Source organism: Hyposmocoma kahamanoa, unplaced genomic scaffold (genome assembly GCF_003589595.1).
Source record: "Hyposmocoma kahamanoa isolate Upper Pololo Valley unplaced genomic scaffold, ASM358959v1 166, whole genome shotgun sequence".
NCBI classification, from domain to species: domain Eukaryota; kingdom Metazoa; phylum Arthropoda; class Insecta; order Lepidoptera; family Cosmopterigidae; genus Hyposmocoma; species Hyposmocoma kahamanoa.
In genome coordinates this window covers 1,118,307-1,142,613 of record NW_020653601.1, presented here as the reverse complement: position 1 = coordinate 1,142,613, position 24,307 = coordinate 1,118,307, and the positions used below count along the sequence as shown (strand labels likewise).

The 24,307-nt window shown below is 37.0% G+C and overlaps 1 long non-coding RNA gene across 1 annotated transcript; it reads right to left on the bottom strand.

Annotated features, from left to right (window-relative positions):
* Positions 1-1,022: 1,022 nt before the first annotated feature.
* LOC113225545 lies at positions 1,023-24,065 on the bottom strand. The gene is made up of 2 exons (XR_003310029.1): positions 23,212-24,065; positions 1,023-1,064 (listed from the first exon to the last, which is right to left on the bottom strand). It is a non-coding gene; the product is annotated as an uncharacterized LOC113225545 (long non-coding RNA).
* Positions 24,066-24,307: the final 242 nt, after the last annotated feature.

The window sequence follows — 24,307 nt, the reverse complement described above, 5'->3', positions numbered from 1 at the left end:
GAAATTTACTTAGAGATAAATCTAGGATAAAGTTTCCTATTTTAGAGATATCTATGTCGAGTATTGGAGTTTAATAAAGCGACGGTAGCCCATTAAGAGTCTATTCTACATCAGTTCGAATTCAAAACATTTCCCGTACTAATACGGTTGATTTTGCTTAGGTCGAGCCACTCCTGGCTTTATTTCACAATTTGTTTTTTTAAATAAAATTAAATCCATTTGAAACACGTACATCGTATATCGTTCTGTTTAGTTCAGTTGATATAAAAAAGCATTGGTATATGCATTGACTTACAATTATATGGACGTCGGGTCCGCTCTAAAAAGTATCCGAACTTATAGGGCGTTAAAATCGTATACAGAGCGTCATTCACGCTTTAGTCTTCGTTTGTTCGACTGACAGCGAAGCAAGCAAAATTAGACAGTACTGCGATGACATTACAATTTAAATTCAACGTTTTAGCTTTTTCATATTCCTTTACATGTCACTACGTTTAAATAGGTTGACTTGGGACATTTTTTTCGTGGTTTTTGTATTAGACCCGTCGTTCATTTATTTGTAAGTCAATGGGTATATGTAAAATACCTATTGACTACAGCGGTTTTCTTGAAAAATTTCGAGGTAAGTATATGTTTTTTTTTCTATCGTGAAAATTTTTAGCCATCTTGTTTTCACAACATAATAGTAAACAGTATACATCCTCAATTTTCCTATATATTTTTTCTAAAGTGATTGATTCAACACTCTCACTGTGATGTGGAATCAACTAAAGCCATTGAGGTTCTATAGACGGTTGTTTCTTAACTAAGAGGTCGACGAATTGAATCCCTACGGCACCAATTTATGACTGTAATTTCTAAGTTACGTATATTTGTGACTGTTTAGTGGCAGCACCCTTTGTGGAATCCCCACAACACGCATTAAGCCAGGGTGGTTTGGGGTTAAACCTGTCACTGGACATACAAAAGGTTGACGATGATGGTGATAAATGTAATGTGGTATAGACTTATTCAGAACGTACCTGAAATTCTCCTGGCAGCGTTCTTTCTGCTACCTGAATTCCCTGCGCAGTTTACAATAAATACAATACATATTAAGATTATTACGGAAGATTGCTGCCATAAGACTTAAGAAACATAATAGAGATGGAAACAAATATTACAATGCCATAGTATTTAAAAAAAAACCACAAAAATTGTACTAATAAAAACTATCATATGATATATTTGTTTGAAAAAACAAATATACGCGATTTAAATCAGGAAAAATAGTTTCATTTCCTATGTGTAACAATCGCGAAAACCTAAGAACTCGATAAAGAATATTTCCTATACTATGAGTACCAGAGCAACGGATTTTACTCCAGAGCACTACCCAGAACTCCCAGACCAGAACTAATTAAGAAAAGTTCATTTCACAAATTGGTCCTACCGGGAATCGAACCCGGGATCCAGCGCCCACGATCGTTAGGCATCAATGGTAAAGTGATCAACCGGGTACGTCTTTAACTACCTCCATCGTCGAACCGTTACTATGCTGGACTTCCACACTGAGGTCACGGATTCGATTCCTAGGCCGGGAGAAATATTTATAAGGCCTACATTTAGTTCTTTCGTGAGCTTGGGTGTAATTTGTGGTTGTCTATGTGTGTGTCTATGGAACCCGCGATACAGGGTTTTTCTAGAGCGGGGCCATGAGTATGTGCGTGAGTGTAACATAAATGCAAACCACCTTTATTTCAAGTATAATTTGATTACGTTGATGACCTTAAGTACAAAATACCTTCATTTCCAATCGCGAAAGCGCATTCGATGCTTAATAGTCATACCTAGAATAGTACCATGATCTTTATCACGCTAAAATACGCATATCTTCGTTCCCGCAACACATTTGCCTAAAAGATCCATCAATAAAAGCTGTAACTTCATACTTAAGAATATGTTCCTTATCGTATATACTGCAGAACAATTGGCCTTATCAGCAAGTCTATTTTTGGAACCCTGTTTTAGAAGGGCGTTTGATATATCTGAAGTCCTTGGCACACTTGCAATCCGACTTTCATATTGAAAATATTTTAGACTTAATGGCATCAACTTCACGCCTGTCTGCAACTGGGATAGATAGAAACCATGAACCTTCATCCGATATGCTTCTGACACAGCAGAAGAGATCCTTGTGAAAGAGTTCGTCCATGGAAGTACAACCACTTTACCCATTTCTGCTGCCAAGCAGTAATGTAAGCCGGTGCAACTACAGGCAAATGGGACTTGTCAACTCTATGTCTGAGAGTGGGCGTAGTGGCAGTGCCCCTCAGGACTTTGCAATTTTTTTGAGTGGCACTGCAACCGTTAGTGAGGCGTGTCACTCATCACCAAACGCATGACTTATTCGTCGCGTCAATTAATAATTTGTGATTATAATAGTCTGTAATATATAGTTACTGTCAGTAACTGACATCTTTCTCTCTGCTGCCAAACGGTAAAGTTGTGTTCCGGTTTTGAAGAGCAAGGATGACATTAAAAGGCGCAGTGGTCACCGTTATCGATAGGCATTATCATTTGGTCGTCTCGTCTCTTAATATAATAGTAGACATACATGTTTAACCCTTGGACATCCAGTGGCGTAGCGTTAGGGGTGCAGATAAGAAGAAGAAGGGGTGCAGAGGGGGAGAGCTCGGCCCCTAACTAGTCAAATATATATTTATTTACTCAAAATTAGAAAACAAATGCCACTATTTAATTTTGAGAAAACTGTGGTGATTTCGTGGAGAAAAAATCATGTGATTTTATTTCAAGTGGCGATATGACAAGCAAGTTTTAGAAATATACAAAAGAATAGAAATTTTTATTACAGAATACGAAGAACACTCTAGCCAATATTTAATAAAATGAACACTCACCCACAATCAAAACTCTCAAAAAAACCTTGCTAAGAATTTCAGTATAAAACCTTTAAAGCTGCCTTTCCACCAGAGATGTGCTACGTAGCGAAGCAGTGTGAAAAAATCCACCAATAGGATTACTTCATTTTCCTCGCTAGCTTAGAGCAGCTCCGGTGGAAAAGGGTTAGTAGCGGAGCTAAGTATTTGTGCATATACAATAGCGAGAGATGTGTGCGAGAAATGAGTGCGAGGGATGTGGGCGAGGAATATGTGCAAAACGGTTTAGAAATCTAGAGCTACTGAAAGTATGACACTAACTACGCTACCTCGCACTGCTTAAATGGAAAACATCACACCGTTTCACACAGCGCCGCACATGTTTTGTGGAAAGGCAGCCTTAGCATCATAGGTAGCAAAACAATTTATTCCACACTACTAAATTTTCTTAATGACGAAACTTCGTGCTGGTAACGTTTTGTGGCGTTTTCATGGAGAAAATCGGAAAGACGTTGCTTACTAATTAGTGATTTTATTTGAAGTGGCGATATGACAAGCAAGTTTTTGAAATATACAAAACAATATAAATTTTGATTATAGAACACGAAGTACACTCTAGCCAGTACTTCAACAAAAACGATATCCTGAAAGTGACGACGGCAGGCGAACATAAAAACACAATCGAGTCGAGCCTGCCCGAAGGATCTACTTTTGTAACCGTGAAAATAGAGGATGCAGCAAATTTACCTTCCCCGGGCGTCAGAAATCGACGCTACGCCTCTGTATACACCAACATGTTTTCTTCCAAAATTTACGAAAGATTTCTACTAATTATTTACAAGGTTTACGTAGCTTAGAAATTCATGTCCAAAAAAACAAGTATTTATCCCACTGGGCCATTTACTCAAGGTGCGTGATATTAAAATTAAATTTTCATTGCAAAATCGTTTTCATATACTATTATTATACTATATAAAATATTGCTTATGCAAATTTTAAATCTTTCTCATATCTTTTTCGTATTTTATCATTACAGTTTTATGCTGTTAAGTGTATGTTTTTATATTTTTTTGCATTGCGTAAGTTGTGTGCGATTGTACGTGGATTGCAATCACATAAGTGGTTCTGATAATGTTATTTTCAGTCAATATGACGGTTTTAAAGGCTCTGTAATATCTTGATATATTTAGTATTTTTGTATCTTTATTAGTAGTAGGAATTGGCGATTCTGGGCCAATGTTAACATTGAAAATCAACTCTATTGACACAAGCAGAAGGTTCATAATTGAGCGTGCATATTCTTATGACGTGACAATGACATGACAATCCGTTTATGCGTTCAAATGTCAACTCAAAGAGCACATTCTAAATCTACAAAACACGTCTGGAACAATTTTATTTGTGTTAATGCGCCTCCAAAATACAAAATTAAAAAGAAAAAGCAGAGTGAATCTTTGTTGGGACATTAGCTGAAATTTGTGTTATGTTACGTTTCCTATTTAATTATATTGTTTCATGTTTAAGTTTTTATTTAACTCGCGTCCACGTTTGTTTTTATTTTATTCATATATTTTTATTTCTTTAAATCGGCATTTTCGAAAAGGGTCCACTGAAAACCAGCGCTGTGGCCCTGCCGCAGTATTAGCTGAGTTGGATCCTTTTCAGTGCAATAATACACTTTTAATACTAATTATTAATATTGTACTCCACGTGTATTGTGCTGAATAAAATACTTTTCTTTCTTTCTTTCTTTCTTTCTTTCTTGACGTCATTGTTGGTACTGGACCACAAAGCGACCAGCCCAAGCGAGGTACTCTATGGGTACTCCATTAGGCCTCAAATTCGCACCTACAGGGTGTTCGGATCGCATGAAGTGTGGTCTGTCACGTGCAACGTGCACGCAGCTAGTTTGAGTAAATATTGCATTTAACATACAACTTAATTCGCATGTAACATACAACAATATGCTACCGCTACTCGTCCTACGCCAGCCACCAATCCACATCAATCTGAAATACACATTTAAAGTAACAAAAGCACTTTTGTTATGGACATTGGGAACAACGACGGTACCACAAACACCCAGACACGGGACAATATAGAAACAGTTTTTTCTACATTGGTCCGACCGGGGATCGAACTCGGAACTTTAGAGATGGCGACACCGTAAAAATGGTCAATGATAGTTCAACTTATTACAAAGAACGATCAATTAATGAACATCGCCAAAAATAACTAACCAACAGCCTTGAAAAGGTAGAAAACCCCAATGAGCCGTGACCAGGTTCACGGCAATAAAATAAAAAAACTTCAGGTCGACGGAAATTTATTGCAAGTTGGTGAAGAGATAAAAGAGGCTGTTATAAAAAAAGGTATATAAAACATGTACAATACTACAAAACACTCTCTAACTTAATTCGCCGAGTTATACCGAATTACAGATTGGTATTAATATTGGCACATGACTAGTAACTATTACAAATCTGGTAAAGGAATCAAAATCAGACGCAATTAATTGAAATAACACTACGCTGCCGCGTTCGAGCAGGCAGTGACGATGAAACGAAACAAAATCAGAATGGCGAGGCAAAGGAATTATTAAAGAAAGATTCAAATTCAAAAACGAGTTGCCAGGATACGGAGAGAAGGCGATAAAAAGGTAGGACGACGATTTAAGGAGGTCACACCGTCAGAGCCTGAACCGCCATCATCATACCCAACGCAGCTCATCACAAACTGGCCTTTCTCACAACACCGTTACGATCATAAGAACTTGAACTTATGCGACTGAGAAAACACCAATTAACGCCCAAAACCAACCTTACCTCAACCGCATGCACCGCGGCGAGCTTGCTTAGGCTTTTTTTATAACATCAAGTGACGTGCGCATGATGTTAAGCTGCACGCCTGTCCATAACAGTTACTGTACCACTAAGAGCTTTAAATTGCAAAGATCTAAGGGGCACTACCACTGTGCCCGTCACCCTGACACATAAATTGACAAATCCCATGTGCCTGTAATTTCACCAGCACCCTTACCCTTCAAAACCGGAACACAGCAATGCTGACTCTCTCTCTTTTGCAAGAAGCTCTACTGCAACTAGGCTGGTCGCATTGTAGTTCAGAACTGACAATGACATCACAAGAAAATGCCTGCTACATTATTGACCATCTTCATGTGACAATAGAGTTGGATTTTCAATCAATCATATACTAAATTTTTAATTAAAAAAAAACAGTCAACCCAGCATGCTACTCAAACTTGATTGCTTCCAGTATTTTCTGATTGTGCATACATTCCATCTAAATTATAGTGCGATAAATAAACAGAGACCCCTTCAGTATGCATTTTTGTTAACAGATTCGAAACGGCAGCATGTTATGTTCTTTATTTAAAAAACACAGTTAAATTACATAGAACTGAGAGTTAAAGGAAGGCTTGCTTATCCCTAAATAAGATCTCTGCCACCGAACCCTAGCACAACATCGTGAAAGGACTTTATTGCGACGTAAGAACATAATGTATAAAGATATGAATATACTTAAACCACATACTATAAAACCAACATAACTATGAATAATATAAATAACTGCAAATGTGGACCATACAAATATTTTTTGTACATAAATACACATACTCACGTACTTGGATTCTCATTGGCAGACACAGCGTGTCATTTCACCCACTAAAGAATGATGTATCTTTCAATAATGACATATTGAAAAGTAGACTAGAAATATTGTAACATGCATACAATATGTTACAATATTTCTAGCAACATATTGTATGCCAATTTAATAATAAGTGACACATTTGTCTAAATAACGCATCTAAGTCCGACTCAGACGCATGTATTCAGCGTAAACACGTTTTCTGACACAGCTTTTCAGGTGACTGCGATAATTATGATAAAAGCCTGACCAAACGCGTGGAATCTGTATGTTTTTATCGTCATATACGTGGTGTTACATTTGATTAGTTACAGTGTTTGTGCCTTGACCTTAACAGATGTATGTTTCTAAAATTTGATAGTTAACACAAGTCACAAGAAACTGAGATTTTAGAAGAGACGCCTAGTATACCAATATTTTATTGCATTCCCAATAGTTTATGTAGCAGGTGGACACGACTAAATTAGAGCTTTGGGACCCTGTTTGGCACAGCTAAAACACACAGAGAGGGCAACATTTAACAAATAAAATCTTTAAAAAACCTTTTGCAATACTATATTATTATTTTGAAAGATTTATAAATGTCTATACAATGTTATTAACAAAGAATATAATAAATATTAACAAAATGTTACGGTAGCATTTAATTTATGCCTAGTATTTATACACGTATGTTAACTAAATACACTGTGTACATTAATTATTTTAATAGGAACATATTTCTTTATTGTTTAAATATTTGCTTACATTGTAGTAACTTTTACTTACTAAAATTTTTTTCAAATATGATGTAAAACTGTTGTCACTGGGTATTTCTTTTATGGTTTTTGGTAACGTATTATAAATTTTTATAGACATTACAAATGGACTTGATGAATGGAGAGAAAGAGTTGAATTTGGTAACATAAGTCTGTTTGATGTCGAAGACAATAGTTTGTAGGTATGTCTTGCCGTTTTTTATAGACATTATGATATTTTCTGACAAACTTACAGGATTCAAAAATGTAAATGAATGGTAAAGTTAAAATATTGTATTTATGGAAGTAGGGTATGCAACTTTCGGTTATATCAATGTTAGCTAGAATTCTTATTATTTTTTTCTGTAAGGTCACACAGCATTACACCGTAGTTGAGCCACGTTGAGTAGTACGGTCAACAGCTCGCTAAGCCCAGACTTGTATTTTGTATTAACTAAATATTTAGTCGTAATCTTATACCATAGCACGTGTACAATGTTTAGGAATTTATTTTTCTATTATTTCTATTATTTTTTCACTTACTCCATAAACAGCGTTTACGGAGTTAATTCAATTAATTATAAGAAAAATAAAACACCTTTAATACACATTTTTAACACTTTAAAGGCCTAAAATATAGAAATGCATTGGTCTTGCATTAAAATAAATTAATAAAATTGAACTAAATCCAGATTTTATTTAAAATAATAAGAGATTTCCATATTACATTTCGGTAACTATCATTCGATAATTGTGTTCAGAAGTTCGAGTAATCGTAAGGGTGTGACGTCATTTCGGTTCGGTTTCGAATACGACAGTTTGACGTTCGATTCGGTTATTGTGAATAAAAATGAAAAGAAATCGTACGATATCTAATAGAATCGGTCGACAACCGAGTTATCGTAAGGTTCTGAATCGACCCCTAGGTACATGTTTTGTCATTAATACGTGGGGCGCACTATAAGTTTCCGGAATAGATAAGAAAAAAATTGTATGAATGGTCAGTAATGAATTAATTGTTTCTCAAAATATTCTCCGTTAGCGTTAATGCACTTTTTCATACGAATGAACTAATTTTGAAAACATTTCAGCCTCTTCAGGTGATGAAAATCGTTGACCGCGTAACTGATTTATAATTTTTGGAAATAAATAAAAATCACAAGGTGCCAGGTTCCTAACGTACGCTGGATGGCTCATGAGGTGAAAAAATCACCTTCAAAAATTCATTTGTCTGTCTGGCCGTGTGAGAACTGGCATTATCGTGGTGCAAGATATAGATACGATAAGATACGGCGTTTAGGGTAGTTTTTACGGAGTTTGTCAATAATTTCCGGTAAACAAATGGTCGTGTACTAATCACTATTCACGGTACAACGATTCACCAAAGCAACAGTAGCCACGTGTCCAGTTTTATTAAAAAAAGAAGCAATCAGCCGCTTAGAGGCACTTTGCACGCGCGCCACTTTGGCTGGTTTCGACTCATCTCGAAAGACGCACATAAGACAAAAACCAACATCATTCATTTTAATTAATACATCTACAAATTTCGAACATTATTGTACAGGTTATTTAACTTCCAACACTAAAAACAACACAAAAAAATATATAATTATATATTAACAAATGAAGCACTTTTTCGACTTGTGTGCTTTAGTCTGCCGATCCTAGATTATATCGAGTGAAAGCTGGCAGTAACCCCTTCCGAATTTGGTAAGCTGCAACCAAAAGCACTAAGCATATATTGAAGGTTTATTTGTGATACGATACAAAGTACTTTTACTAAAAAATTCCCTGTATACTATGTAGGCAAATAAAAGAAAAGAGAAGTCCGTTCAGAGTATGGTTTTATTTCTTATTTTCGCCCTCGCCGCTTGCTGAATGCTCTAAGTACTCAGTAAGTTTGGAGATGACTGCCCATATATCTTGTATGAAGTTTGGTGTAGATTCTGATAACATAATTATGTATTGAGTAAATTAAAGTAGCTGTATGGGTAACTATATTTTTACAATATTAAGTGACGGGACGTCAACAAGTCGTTCGCCTGATGGTAAGCTACACGCCTGTACACAAGTCACAACAAGTGACTGAAGTGAGTACCCTTCAAAACCGGAACACAGTAATGCTGATATTAATGCTTGGCAGCGTAGCTCTATAGAGAAATGGATGGACGACATCGTCCATGGTGATGTACCTACATCACCTGGATGGTGGAAGACTAGCACAGGAAGGTGGTGGATATTGCAAACTACATAAGACCTATACCCAAAAGTGGGTCAAGTCGAGCTGTTGACGATGATGATGTCCAAAATAAAGGTCACTGTCTTTTATTTCTTCAAATAATATCGAAAGTCTATCCACCAATGCACAGTCACGCGGAGTAGCTGACCGCCGATGGCCTTGATTGTGATATGGGAAATAGAGACCTCACTTTGCCACTTGAAACTTACGCCAGTGCTATAAAATGGAATCGACCAGATATTGCGCGAACTTAAGCTCTTCGTCCAAATCTGCTAGGGCGGTTATTCTATGTGGACAGGTGTCTTTTAACACTTAAATGTATCAAACCAACTTTAAACGAAAAAGTGATTTTTAAATACTAATAGAGCACGACTAAAATTTTACTACAATATAAATTAATCATAGCAATACTTAGCAAGTGAACAATTCCACGTATCTTCGCAAGGCAAAAATCACTCATTATGTAATAATAGGTACTTGTATTTTGTATATTTGTATATGTGTATATGTTGACGTTATTTGTTATACGTTATGTGTATAGATATTCTATGTTTTTTATAATACTTATGTTAGCATCGATTTTTTTTTATCTGTTAATATATTATATTTCTCCCTCTTTTTCTCATGCACGCTGTGTCCGATTAAGACCTTTGTTCTCATTGCCTTGGGCAAGCTAAAACATATCTCTTTTAGAGAGAAATCCGTCTTCGCTCACCTTTTTTATAATTAATATTTCTTTTATATCTCTTTGGTACTATAAATAATATATTATAAAACCCGTAAGGTGTTGATGCTAATGATGTGTAACGCGTTGGTTATTCTTTCACCCTAAACAGCACTAAAGATTAGATATCAAATTCCCTTTTTACTCACTTCTATATACAAGTGCAGGAGTTTCTCTTCCTTCACCGAGTTCAGTTATCGTATTGTAACCTAAAACAACCTTATTGTCAATCAGTTTCTACGATTGTGTCGACACGTCAAAAGTGTTTATATTAACCCAACAACGTTCCGCCTTAAAAGGATTGCCTGTCCTCTCCCGTGCAAAGTGCAAAATGAGAAGGTAGACAATTGGGGCGCATTGTTACGTTAACTCTTAACTTGCGGAAGTTAATTGGCCGTCCATAAGAACCGGAAATAGTTCCGACTCGGATCTGCGAATATCGCAACGGAAGAGTTGCATTCTAATCGCTATGTCATTATAAATAATATAATAAGCATCAATTATACACGATTTTTTCGTATAGCTTCCAACTATAACAAAATCTAGTAAATTAAGCATAGACCCATACAGCACAGTGTAAAGTGATTTCTTGTCATTGTCACTGACAGAAGTGCACAAAAAATGGGCAAAGCTACGCGGAGCTATTTTGAAACTCATTATTTAGATATTAAGGACCATTTATACGGGACCAATCGACAAGCCGTTCCATTAAACCAAGCCATTATTGGTGTAAAATATAAACAGAGACAATCAATTATGGAGTGTCTTCAGACCAGCGATAAAGACAATCCACAACCAAATATTTTGATTGAAAAGTCGTATTACAAAATTGAAGACTACGTGTTAGATACAGATTTATGGAAAGACGACATGGCTCCAGATTCCACACAAATTTAATTCAAAGTGTATTCCATAGCATTCAAGTTTATTTGAAAAAAGCAATCCCTAAAGTTTCTTGCTCGTTCTTCTCAGGGAAGTCAGCGTAGTGAAGGACCAGTAGCTTAAAAGTAGCTTGAATGTGACGTTTTGAAGTATAAATTAATTTTACCTATGAAATAATAGATTCTTCGACTATGACTGACCACAAAATTAGAAGGATTTCTAATTTTCCGGACCAACATCTTCCCCCACCACAGGTACATGAATTGGCTCGTGTAATGGCCTTGTGTGAACGTGCATCCTGAGCCACTCTACTAATTTGCCTTGCCATTTAGTGAAGAATCTTAAAGAAACTTATTGTAATGCTGGCTGTAGTTTAGAAGGACGTTAGGAATTCCGCACTTTTCACTAAACTGTCTTAATGACTTGGCTTTATGGAACGGCTCGTCAATTGACCCCATGTAAATGGGCCATTAATCGTTATTTTCCAACATCTCGTCGGTTCTAAATGGCATCAAATATTTTTCTTTCTTATATAGTAACATCTAATACCTCGCGTTTCACCATAAACTTAGACAAGTAATGTGGCCAAGCCTTATAATCGCTCGTCTTTGTTCATAAGTGCGGTACTGCCGAACAGTGCACTGTCGCTATATTTGTAAATGTAGAAATTCACAAGGCATGATGTCTCGTTCGGTAGCTCAGTTGGGGGGCGGTAGCCCCGGTTTGGCGAAGTCACTGGTTCGTATACAGGCAACAGCGTTTGTTCGATCTTTGCATCAACAAACTAGAGGCGTATTTTCACAAAAAAACATATGAATATCATGATATTCATTAATGCAGAGAAAAATAAAATCTTGGTCATCTAATTCCGCATTTCGAGAAACTCCAGCAATCTTCAAATAAGTTTTAAAACAGCCTTACCGTCTGGCCTAACTGGAATAAAGAAACACTTTAGTGATTAAAACGTCCTTGATTTGGACTCGCCTGACATGAAACTAAAATTGCAAAATCTCTAATAACGTAACGTGTTATTTACAATAAGGTCTATTTTATACCTACAGTTGTATGAAGCGTAGATTTTGGCGTTCATTCAATTGACCCGTTACACAGTCGAGGTTGTAATAAAACCGATATTAACCGCTCACGCGATGCGCTCCTCCTACCGCAAAATGGCGGCTATTTGGTTTCGCTAATTAGAAAAGCATTCAGTTTAAATACAAGTTTTTATAAATAAAAATTATTATTCTGCATTGCTAAATAAATACCCTCCGTACTACCAACAAAAACATCTCCAATAAAATGCAGTAATACACCGCAAATCCTGCACTTAAAAAGCACTAATGAAATTTTTGGTGTACTTGGATAAATACGATAATATTCCGTTTGAGTGGTTCTAACGTTTACCATGAAATTACTCATTAAAGTATAGTTTATAAACATTTATATTCAGGGTAAACTTAAAAAACGCTACTTACGGTATGTTTTCAATAAATAAACACCGAAATCACCAGCCCAACCAATAACCCACACGATTGTCGTGACGTATTTTTGACGTTGTTTATTTTTTTTAAATGACAGACCCAGGCATTAAAAACTTTATGGTTTGCTAGAGTAGTTACCGAAATAGCAATTAATATTAGTTCTTTTACCTGTTATAACTTCGATATCCGATAAATCGGTATAAAATCATCATCGGCACCTCTAGATGTGGCATGCGTCTACGGCTGCATGTATCGCGTGAGTGGTTAATAACGCGTCACAGGTTAATATTTTTTGTTTGACATGCGTGGTAGTCAAATAAATGTATTTGCTTTCTTCTTTCCAATTAAGGTGTACCCTCACCGTTCTTCCTTGGGTCGATTTGGAAGTCCGAAACACCCCATATTTATGTCGTCAATATACCATCCATTCGCATTGCTTTCTCCTTCCTAATGCGTATGGCAAAAAAATGGGATAATCTACCAAATATTTCTCCAGAACTATTTGGTACTATTCAAGGTAAGTATTATAGTGAGTAAGTATTTTTAGACAGTCGTGTGTCACTTGACATAAGGGGATATTATAGCCAAACGAACGTCTATGTAAAAAGAAATACAATAATTTTATGGATACCTTTGACTTGAAGCACAGTATGATGTAATGACTCCACCACTGCCATGAAAGATAAAATCACTATTATAATTCATACCTAACAGGCAAGGATTACTTTTCACACGGATTTCTGTGACATTGTCAGCAGATCTTCTTAGATATTTAATTTAGTCCTACACGGAAATAGATTTAATTTCCTAAATATAATTAAACCTAAACAATTTAATATCAGATCAGTTCAAAAAAATGGCATGAATGTAAATGATCTATTTAAATTTGCAAAAGCAGCAGAGAATAAAATCTAAACAGTCATCTTTTTTATTGATTGATCCACTTTCTCTAAGATATAAAATAAATTAAATCAATCGATATTTTAATCTGTTTTGAGCTACGCTAAAAAATGTTTCATTTGTAAAAATTTACTTTGATACTTTTATGTTGGGCGTAAAAACTACAACAAATGTGTATCAAAATAAATTTGATATTTATTTTTAAAACTAAGTAAATACAGATTATATTTGTATATTAATATTTTATTAATTATAATATAATTTTATCGGGAAACAAGTTCGGAAACGCAAGCAAATTGGCTTCTGCCATTTCATATACTAACATAACCCAACCTACACAATGGAGGGCGCAACCAAGCAACCACAATTTGTTAAGAGATCAATATCAAAAGATACTACAGACATATATAGATAGAACAGACAGACATGACATTAACTATGACCATATTAATGATACCCTCTCTAAGTTAGTTATTGGTTTAATGCTAACAATTTATTGCTTAATGCCAAGAAGACAAAATGTGTTAAATTTGAATTACCTAACGTAGAATCGACTAGTCCAAGCATAGAAACAAACGGAGAAAAGTTAGACCTTGTTAATAAAGCAGTCTTCTTGGGAGTGACCTTATATAGAAAACTTCAATGGTTTCCACATATATCTTCCCTGGCCAGCAGATGAAGCTCCGCTGCAAAACGCAGTCCGCAGAATATTTGAGCTTACCGATGTTAGCACTGCTAGACTAGTTTACTTTACTTTGGTAGAAAAGTTTAAGGAGACTGTGACTGTGGCATCACAGTACATTTACATAAATATTTTATATGCCCATAAAAATATATTAAGATTATCATTTCTTAAGTTTAAAAACTACATTAAAAATATTTTAATTGAAAAGTATCATATCACAATATTGAAGACTACGTGTTAGATAAAGATATATGGAAAGACGACATGACTCTAGATTCCACACAAATTTTATTCAAAGTGCCATATTCCATAGCATTTAAGTTTATTTGAAAAGAGCAATCCCTAGAGTTTCTTGCTCGTTCTTCTCAGGGAGGTCAGTATTCAAAAATTTAAAATATGTAACATGCACTCCGAAAAATTGCCATGATTCAAAAAACACTTTTTACACTGTTAAAACAAATCTAACAGGAGACGGCCGAAAAACAAACTAAGGAGAAAAGGCTCAGCGTGTTCTTAATTAGATAAAAAATAACCTTACCTCTAACTAGATGTTCTATTTGAGGTTTAGCGTTCTCGTACCCAAGGTTTTCAACCAAGGACATGATCTGCTGTCGTAATACTGACATCCAAGGTTTTTCGGGGCCAAGTACTTTTAACTGCACTTATGATAAAAATTAAATTATTCATCATCATCAACCCTTTACACCTCCCACTGTTAGGCATGGGTCTCTTCGAAGGCCATATCGTATCCTACAATAACGCCGCATGTGATCATACGGCAAGAATGGTTTCATCACATGAAAATCATAAAAATAATACGGATTATATGAAACAAATTATGTATGTGTGAAATTGTATAATATTTTCCTGTAGAAGCATATAAAAGTTATAATTATTAATACAAAGATCGAACACAAAGATAACTTCGACACGACAAGACTCGAACCTGCGACCACGGGAATACCGTCTCCTCGCTCTTCCAACTGAGTAAGGCTCAATTTATAATGCGGTGGAATGGAATGGAAGCGAATTTTTATGGTCAATTGTGTAACGTAGAAACTAGATACGAGCTTAAAAAGTCGCGTATGTCGCGTAGCTGCCGTCGGCGACGCCTGGCGCCTCCGCGGGAAACGACGCGAAGGCAGGCGCAGTGTGACGTCAAACGTTGACGAAATACTATAGCCTGAAAGCGCAGAATATTGACGACCTCAGTGGTCGAGTGGCTTGCACACCGGTTTTCATGGTGTCGCCATCTCTGAGATAACCGGGTCAGTGTAGAAAACTAACTTTTCTATATTGTCTCGGATCTGGGTGTTTGTGATACCGTCGTTGTTTCCGATTTCCATATCACAAGTGCTTTAGCTATTTACTTTGCGGTCAGAGCCACGTATGTTATGTAATATTTATTTATTATTCCAGCGACCGCGGGCGCCTTCTCGCGAAGCGCGTCGCTTCCGTTCCACCGCAATGTAAATTGAGCCTCTCAGGTCGAGTTGGCAGGTCGACGAAATTCTATAACAGACACATTGACAAGGGGGGTTTCTTTGATAAGTAGATTTCATCACGATGATGTCTTTCAGCGAGAGTTAATGCTAATAAACATTCACAAATGCACGTAGCTTAGAAATTAAAGGTATAGATAGGTACATGACGTCACAATGATTCGAAACATGGACGTTGTTTAAGTTACGCTTAGTTAGTTAGTTACATTCAAAAAAACAGTCATGAAGAAAAGCGCTAATAAACAAATTTCTCCATGTTGTAGTTTCTTTTCATTTTTTTTCTGATGAAGAAAGGAAGGCAAAGGTTATTATTTCCTTATTGGCGGTCACTAGGCTCGGGCCAATGTTGTCAGTTAATATTGATCAAGAACGCCAACGTTTAGGCAACAGCATGGTACTTATTTTTGAAAGAACCTCTTCGGCGGACTGCTGTTAAAACCGAGAACAGTAACGTTGACAATGACAGTTAGTTACATATTGAAAATAGTAAGGGACTTGAAAAAGAATCCTGGGAATGTCGACAACGTAGGGGTGGAATCGCAGCCTACGTCAAGTCCCCCGTTGGTGGAAAGAGGAAGACAGAATTAAATTAAATAATTGCACTTCAAATGCTAAATAGAAACTTGCTACGGGTAACCTAACATAAACATGAATTATTTTTTCCGAATAACGTTTGTTTTTACGCCGAAAATCGAATTATAACGAAACCGTTGTTGTTCTTTCAGGCTATCGACTGTGAGCTGGCAACCGGTACTGTCTCAGTTTTGACAACTTTACACGATGAAGAAAAAATTATTTGCGTCATTTAGATAGCATCTGGTTTATTAAATAAAAATACGCAGTGTATGTGTAATAAAAATATTGAAAAGCTACGTATCGATACTAGAGGAGCTAGTGGGGGTTCGGCGTGCCGCCAATACCTCCGTCCAGGCGGGGTGGGAGGAGGCACTCCGATCGGCCAGATACGGGGAGCGCACCGTCCAGGCGCTGCTCCCTATACTGGCCGATTGAAGGAAGAGGAGGCACGGGTCCCTCACCTACCGTCTTGTTCAGGTACTCATCGGACACGGCTGTTTCGGTGACTACCTGCACAAGATCGCACGGAGGGAGGTGACCCCGGAGTGTCACGAGTGTGGCGCTGCTACAGACTCGGCGAGGCACACCTTGGAGGTGTGCCTCTTACTGCCCAGCATAGTTACAATAGCATAGCCATGATGGGAAGCGAGAGGTCGTGGCAGGCGATGGTCTCCTTCTGCGAGGACGTGGTGTCACAGAAGGAGACGACCGAACGGGTCCGCGAAGACAGCGGCCTCTCGGACCCCATTCGGCGTCGGCGGAGAGGACGCACGTGACTGCCCGCCGCCGGTAGATGCCCCAAATGTTCCGGGGCATCTCCGTGCAGGTCGCCTCCTATGATTAGGGGGGGGATGGTGTAGGGGTCCGCCCAAAGGCGGACCGGCACCACCGGAGTTGCGGTAGCATCTGAAAGGGACCCCGCGGTTCCGGCGCCAGGTGCGCGCAGGAACATCGTGAGGTTTTTAGTGGGTATGCTCTTGGGGACCGACATAGTCCCTAGGAGAGAGTCCCACATAACGCATTTTCCTCACGGTAATAAAAAAAGAAAGGTTATGCTAAGTTAGGTTTAAAAGGAAAAATATTTTCCTCTCAATAATTACTTTCGAGGTTATGAAAATTCAAATTTTCATAACCTCGAAAGTAATTAATAAATAAATAAATAAATAAATTTTTGAGAAAAAGTTATTTCTGGAAAATGTCATTTCGGTCTACTGATAGGTAACCCTTGATACGAGCCAAAAAACAGGCGCGTGTCGTCCGGAGAATTCTCGCACAATTCCGGGAATTTCCGCAGCTACCATATCGTACCTGTATTACATAAGTGACATTAAGTTAATTACATACGCTATGTACAATTTGGTTACTTCTATTACATTTCACGGCAGTAAATTGAGTCTTAATATGATTTATAGACATTTTAGTCATGCTCAAAGAAACGTGTAGGACACGTACTGCATTTGAATTACTAGAAAGTTGCTAAAATTCGGCTTGTGTAACCAAGGTAGTATATAGAGCCCGACAGAGGTGAACGGTTTGTCCTGGATTTAAAACAGTTGTGCCAACGTTTTGCTACGATTAGCAATTCAAATACAGTCAAAGAGTTAGAGAGAAATCTAAAGTTAATATTACATTTACAATAAATTTTATTTAATAAATAAATTTACAATAAAATGTTATATTATGATGATGAGATGAGATGATGATACATTGATGATACATTCGGGCAAACGTAGGTAAACTAAACTTGCGCTTTGTACATCTCTTCCATATCAGTCAGAATTGGCATCGACTACTCCATAAACTAAAACGACATGTTTGTATTACTACTAAATTTAGATCTCATGTCCTTCTAATATCGAAAGAGATGCACGGATATCAAATTAAATTTTATATACTTATTTTATAATAATAAGTTATTTTATATATATATACTTAGAATAATAACGCATAGAATGATAGTTTCATATCAAACGAACTGTCACAAGTGAGGCAAAAATCAAATTCATATAGGCTAGTTTTAGTAGTAGGTTAATTTTCGGTTTTAGTGAATATTTATATAAAAATACAAGTTGAAACGCGTTACTTCCTTGTGGAATGTGATGTTACTATCTATTTTATGTTTGTCTGACGTATTTTTACACTCATTTACCGCACGTTTCGTCATTTTTAGCTAAAATTCTTGATCTGTTCGCGGTGCAAGTTGACCTTGAGCACTGAAGGCCCGCCCGCTCGTGTAGGCCCATTGGGCGCGCTTCAATTTGCCTCACTTAGCGTGTGCGGACTAGGTTTCTATGCGTTATTATTCTAATATATATATATATATATATACATATATTTATCCAAATTGATGACAATGTTTAAGTAGATAAGCAGTACTTGCCTGAAGGACTAAATAGGAGCATTGTTAAAATTAACATAGAGATGCAAAACTTGACTCCAAGCATGGCTTTATGTGGAATGAAGTAAAATAATATTTATAAATTGGTTTGAGCGGAATATAGTAAAAACACAAGCGTAATAAAGTTACGATTTACGACTGCAACCTCCGGTATTATAATATGTTGCCTTCAAATATTTATTATATTAGGTACATATAAACTATGATAATTTATTCTGTAATGCTGTACGCGTCTGAAAAAGATTTAAGCAACATAAGATTGTAAGGGAAGCAAAGATTCCTGATTCGGGATTTGAAACTCTTTAATAATACCATTAGAATAACGGAAACACTTTCGATAGAGAAATGTCGAAGAAATGCCATAAATGTCGACCGTAAGCAGTTTTGATATTTTCGGAATCCCAAATCGGCCTTCATCTTTCGACACCAGAGTGGTCGAAGGCAGTAAAGTTTTCTTGTGTGCGGCAAAATGTGGACGTAAATTTTTATTTTGTTTTATATTATATTTTGATGCTGATTGTCGGTGGCGTCCGCTCTGTTCCTCGTTCGCCACAGAATCAGCGACGTTTTCTTTTGCCTGCACAACGGGACAAATTCAGAATGAAAACCATTTTGGATCTCGTTATATATATCGTAAGAAAAAAAGGTTAAATAATGAGGTTTGTTTCTCTCGTAACATTCATTTCCGGAAAGACATTATTTTGATAAATGACACAAGAAATTATTTCAAGCAAATTTTTAACAATGTTTGATTTTATTTTGAAAGATCTTAATCGATTACGTTTTTAATACAATACACAAAAACGGAATGTTTGTCAATAGAGATTTCAAGTGATAATTTTTATGGACACAGAAAATTTTGTATATATTATATTTAGTAACATTTTCTTTAGACGTTGAGGGCGCGATATTATTTCGACAGTGAGAAAATGTCGCTGCTGACGAGAATCATCCGCTATAATAATTATTTGTTATGCAAGGCTGCAAGGTTGTTGTTTGCCGCTAGTGTTTGTATTGAAACCTGAACAAGCGAAGGAAGCTAAGATTGGTTAGGTTAGGTTCAAATATAGATTCCTGAGCGTAGCGAGGGTTTCAAAACAATTTTGCTGCCGACCGAAACACACAACTTTTCACCTCACTATAGCGAGGGAAATGGTAGATGAAAGAAAAACAGTTGAACTACAAAACCTTTTTTAATGAAAAGAAAAAGTTTATCTTCGGATGCGTTCTGAATTTACACCTCATCAATTTTTATTCTTGCTTGTACTTTTATTTTCTATGATTAAGTGATTATTGAAATTATTTTAGTTCTTCGGCGAATTAAAATGATTTAATAAAAACAATTAGTTATCATTGTCAATTTAATGTCAACAATATTAAGAATAAAATATACCAACGCATTTATGTTACATAAATAAGTAATTTACGACAAATTGCTTAATTTAACGTGCCATTTTCCTATTTTTTTCATCGAAAGAAAAAGTTAGGTGCACCACAGTCCATCATCAAGTTCGAATTCCAAAAACCTATTCCACGCTAGCGTGCAAAAAACGCTTTTGCGCACAGATTTCTAATGAGAAAGAAAGTCTTTCCGAGCTAGTGAGGTGAAAATGTCATTTATCTTATCTGAAAACTATTCCATCAAAAAATGCGGCCCCAAAACACCTTCCGAGCCTCTAAATATTTAAACTTTATAAAAAACTAGTATAAACAAAAACATGTTGCTTACATGGAGAAAAGACCGACTACGTGGTCAAAGACAAAACGATTGGAGCGGTCAATTAGGCAAAAATGTTTCGATCTAACCCAGTAGCATTAATGCTCCTTGTGAAAGAGTTTGGCAAGGGAAATACTACCACCGTACCTGTTTGTGCCGCCAGGCAGTAATGTGAACAATACTGCGTTCCGGTTTTGGCGGATAAGGGTGAAATTATAGGCACATGGGACTTGTCAACTTATGTCTCAGGGTGTCGGGCGCAGTGCAGTGCCCCTCAGATCTTTGTGCTCTGAGTCTTATGGACAGGCGTGTTGCCTACCATCAGGTGCACGTACCGTCACTTGTTTGTTATTAAAAAAAAACACCCGATCGTTATTCAGAGCTGCAGTGTACAAGGTTCAGATTCCCATTAGGAGATGGCACACGAAGAAGAAGTTCTTAAAATGTTTAAGCAGATATACAAACCATATTTATGTTGCAAAAACGAGCGATTCGTTCTGTGTACCGTTTAGATTCTCGGATTTTTTCTCACAGGAAAGTTTAAGCAGACTGGTGTCATGGCCGTGGCATAACAGTATTTACTGAAATATTTTGTATGGGCGTAAAAATATACATAATTTCATAAAGAAAGAAGATATCCATGATCTTAAAGAACTAAGTTCAAACTCAGGTAACCACGATTTCGTTTAACTAAGGTAAACGAGTATTTTCTACAATACGATTCCGGAGCAAAACGTACATTAAAAGTATTTTAATTGAAAAGTCATAGTACAAAATTCAAGATAAAGATGTATGAAAAGACAACATAAGTCTACATTACCTATTATTATTATTTATTTATAGCATTTAAGTTTATTTGAAAAGAGCAATCTCTAGAGTTTCTTGCTCGTTCTTCTCAGGGAGGTCAGCGCAGTGAACGAGTAGTAGCCTAAAAAAATTATGTTTTCAAGTCATTGACTTACAAATAAATGGACGACGGGTCTAATACAAAAACCACGAGAAAAATGTCCCAAGTCAACCTATTTAAACATGTAAAGGAATATGAAAAAGCTAAAACGTTGAATTTAAATTGTAATGTCATCGCAATACTGTCTAATTTTGCTTGCTTCGCTGTCAGTCGAACAAACGAAGACTAAAGCGTGAATGACGCTCTGTATACGATTTTAACGCCCTATAAGTTCGGACACTTTTTAGAGCGGACCCGACGTCCATATAATTGTAAGTCAATGTTTCATGTGTAAAAATTTTACCTATGGAATAAATAATTATTTGAATTTAGATTCTCTCCTGAAAAATTGTCATTTTGCAGATGTAGCCCTATTTACAATAAGGGTGCGAAATTAGTTAAAAATGTGTGTAAACGGCGTTAACATTTTGCAACTGTCTGTTTTTTACCAGATTACCAAAAGCAAACGGGCCGCAAAATGTGTTTGTTGTACGTTTTGTCGCATTGTACTTAACAACCAAATGCGGCCGAGAAAATGCCGAGCTGACCCGAATAAAACAAGAGAGCAGCGACCGATTAGGCAAACAATAAAGACTTACTAAAGAACAAAGGTTTCCGAGTCAAATATTAGGGACGGTTCATTTGAACTTCGGGGTGAACTCCTGGACCGAACCGCGGTTTTTTGTAATCATGTAATTACATATAGTTACTAAGTGGATATAGTCGTGGAGTTATTCAGAGGAACGCCAAAAAAAGGTTGCAATATGTATATTAGTTTAAGGGGAAAATATACTAAATATATAAGATCGTCGTAGACCTGTCACATTGTATGGATCAGAATGTTTCACGATAAAAAGCGATAGAAAACGATAAAACTGTGCACGCAGCGGAAATACGAATGTTGAGATGGATGTGTGGAATGACGAGAAAATATAAGGAATGAGTACATCAGGGGAAGTTTGAATATGGCGCCAGTGACGGAAAAGATGGAGAGTAATAGGTTAGCGTGGCATGGACATGTCATGCGGAGGGAAGAATATATATAAGAAAATATATGGGTACTACCATTGACTTACAAATAAATGGACGACGGGTCTAATAAAAAAACCACGAAAAACATGTCCCAAGTCAACCTATTTAAACGTAGTGACATGTAAAGGAATATGAAAAAGCTAAAACGTTGAATTTAAATTGTAATGTCACCGCAGTACTGTCTAATTTTGCTTGCTTCGCTGTCAATCGAACAAACGAAGACTAAAGTGTGAATGACGCTCTGTATACGATTTTAACGCCCTATAAGTTCGGACACTTTTTAGCGCGGACCCGACGTCCATATAATTGTAAGTCAATGGGTACTGCCCATTTTTATGCCCTCCGAAATTTCTCCTTGGCGTCTTGGGGTTAAATTCTTTAGAATTAAGACGCAATTATGGCCTACTGACTTTTGCTGGTAGCGTCTTGCGAGGAGATTCCGATTGCCCAGAAATGGTGGCGTTACTGGTGCGCCTGTTCGTACCCCGCTAAATAATATTAATTAACGGCCACGCGTTCACCATCAGCTGGCAATGCCGGCGGAGCGCACTATGTCTCACAGTAAATCACTGCTTTTTCGCGCTCTGCGCTGTTTTAATGCCCTTCTTGTATATGCACCAGACTGTGATGTTTTTGCAAGTGGATGGGTGGCTGTGTGTGATGAATGTTTGAGGTTTTGTCAGAGGATGGATAAACTGTCTTCTGTGAATTATTAATATAAATTGTCTATTTCGGAGTCACGTGACACCTTTTCTAAATAAGTCTGACATGCTTGCGATGGGGGGGCGCCTTAAATTGCATCTGGCTGGATTGTTGTTTGATGTTGTTCAGTCTCACGTACCTTATTATTTGTATGAGACAGTCACTTGGTCATCGACGGTAAACTCTTGCTTTGGAGCAAGGTCGACAAGGGTGTTTCTGTTTGTAACCCCCCGGCATACTGCAATTAGAGGGAGTTTCCGGTACTTAGTCACTCATTGTTGGAACAATATTAATCCCCCTATTCATAATAGCGTCACAAAAAGAACTTTCAAGCAGATGCTGCAAGAGTATCTTTTACATATGCAGAAAGTGGAAATCTGAGTGGTTAAAGTGTTTAAGAAAGAAGAAATAAATAAATTGGATTAAATTAAATAGATTGAATTAAATTAAATTGAATTGGACTGAATTGAATTGGTTAGAATTTTAATTGAATTAAAATGGTTTTGTTTTGGGTTTTTGCGAGTGGCGTCCCTGTCCTATATAGGGTTCTGGCAGAATACCAGGGTCGCGGGCAGCCGCGTCATTTATGCTGAGTCAGCGCCTGTTCATTGCCTTGGCTTCCAAGAGAGAGATTAGTAGAATATATTACTATGTTCCATCTAAGTTAATGTCTGTATCATGTGTCTATGTATGTATTTGTCATAGTGGTGTTTGCTGTAATGCTGTGTGATTTTATGTAATAAATAAACAGCCGATTGCCGCCACTTCGAAACTCGAGAAGCAGCAATCGCTAAGAGTAAAAGTAATTCCCGCGTGCGTGTCTCCGAAGTTGTAAAACCACAGAGGCAGACGAATCAATGTGACGTGGACCGCTTCACAAAGGTGGTGAAGTGGAAGAGGAAGCCCACCAGCCGTAATTTGTGTGGCACAGCACCGACAGGTTTGAACTTTTTGCTCCATTCGGCAACACCGACGACGCTGCTGTACCTATCGCGACTAAAGCCAAATACAAATTCGAGCGGTTGGAGTCCCGCCATGACCTAAATTTCAATTCGTTTGTGGTAAGAGTGCCGAACAGACAAACCGGTCCCCCCCCCGCCAAAAAAAAGGCTATTGATTGATGTACCTAAGACTTTAATAACTTACGTACATTTGTGAATTTTAATAGCAACTTTTCGCTAACGGTACAGGAAAACATTATAATAAAACTTGCATGTGGAATAAGGTTCAGAAAA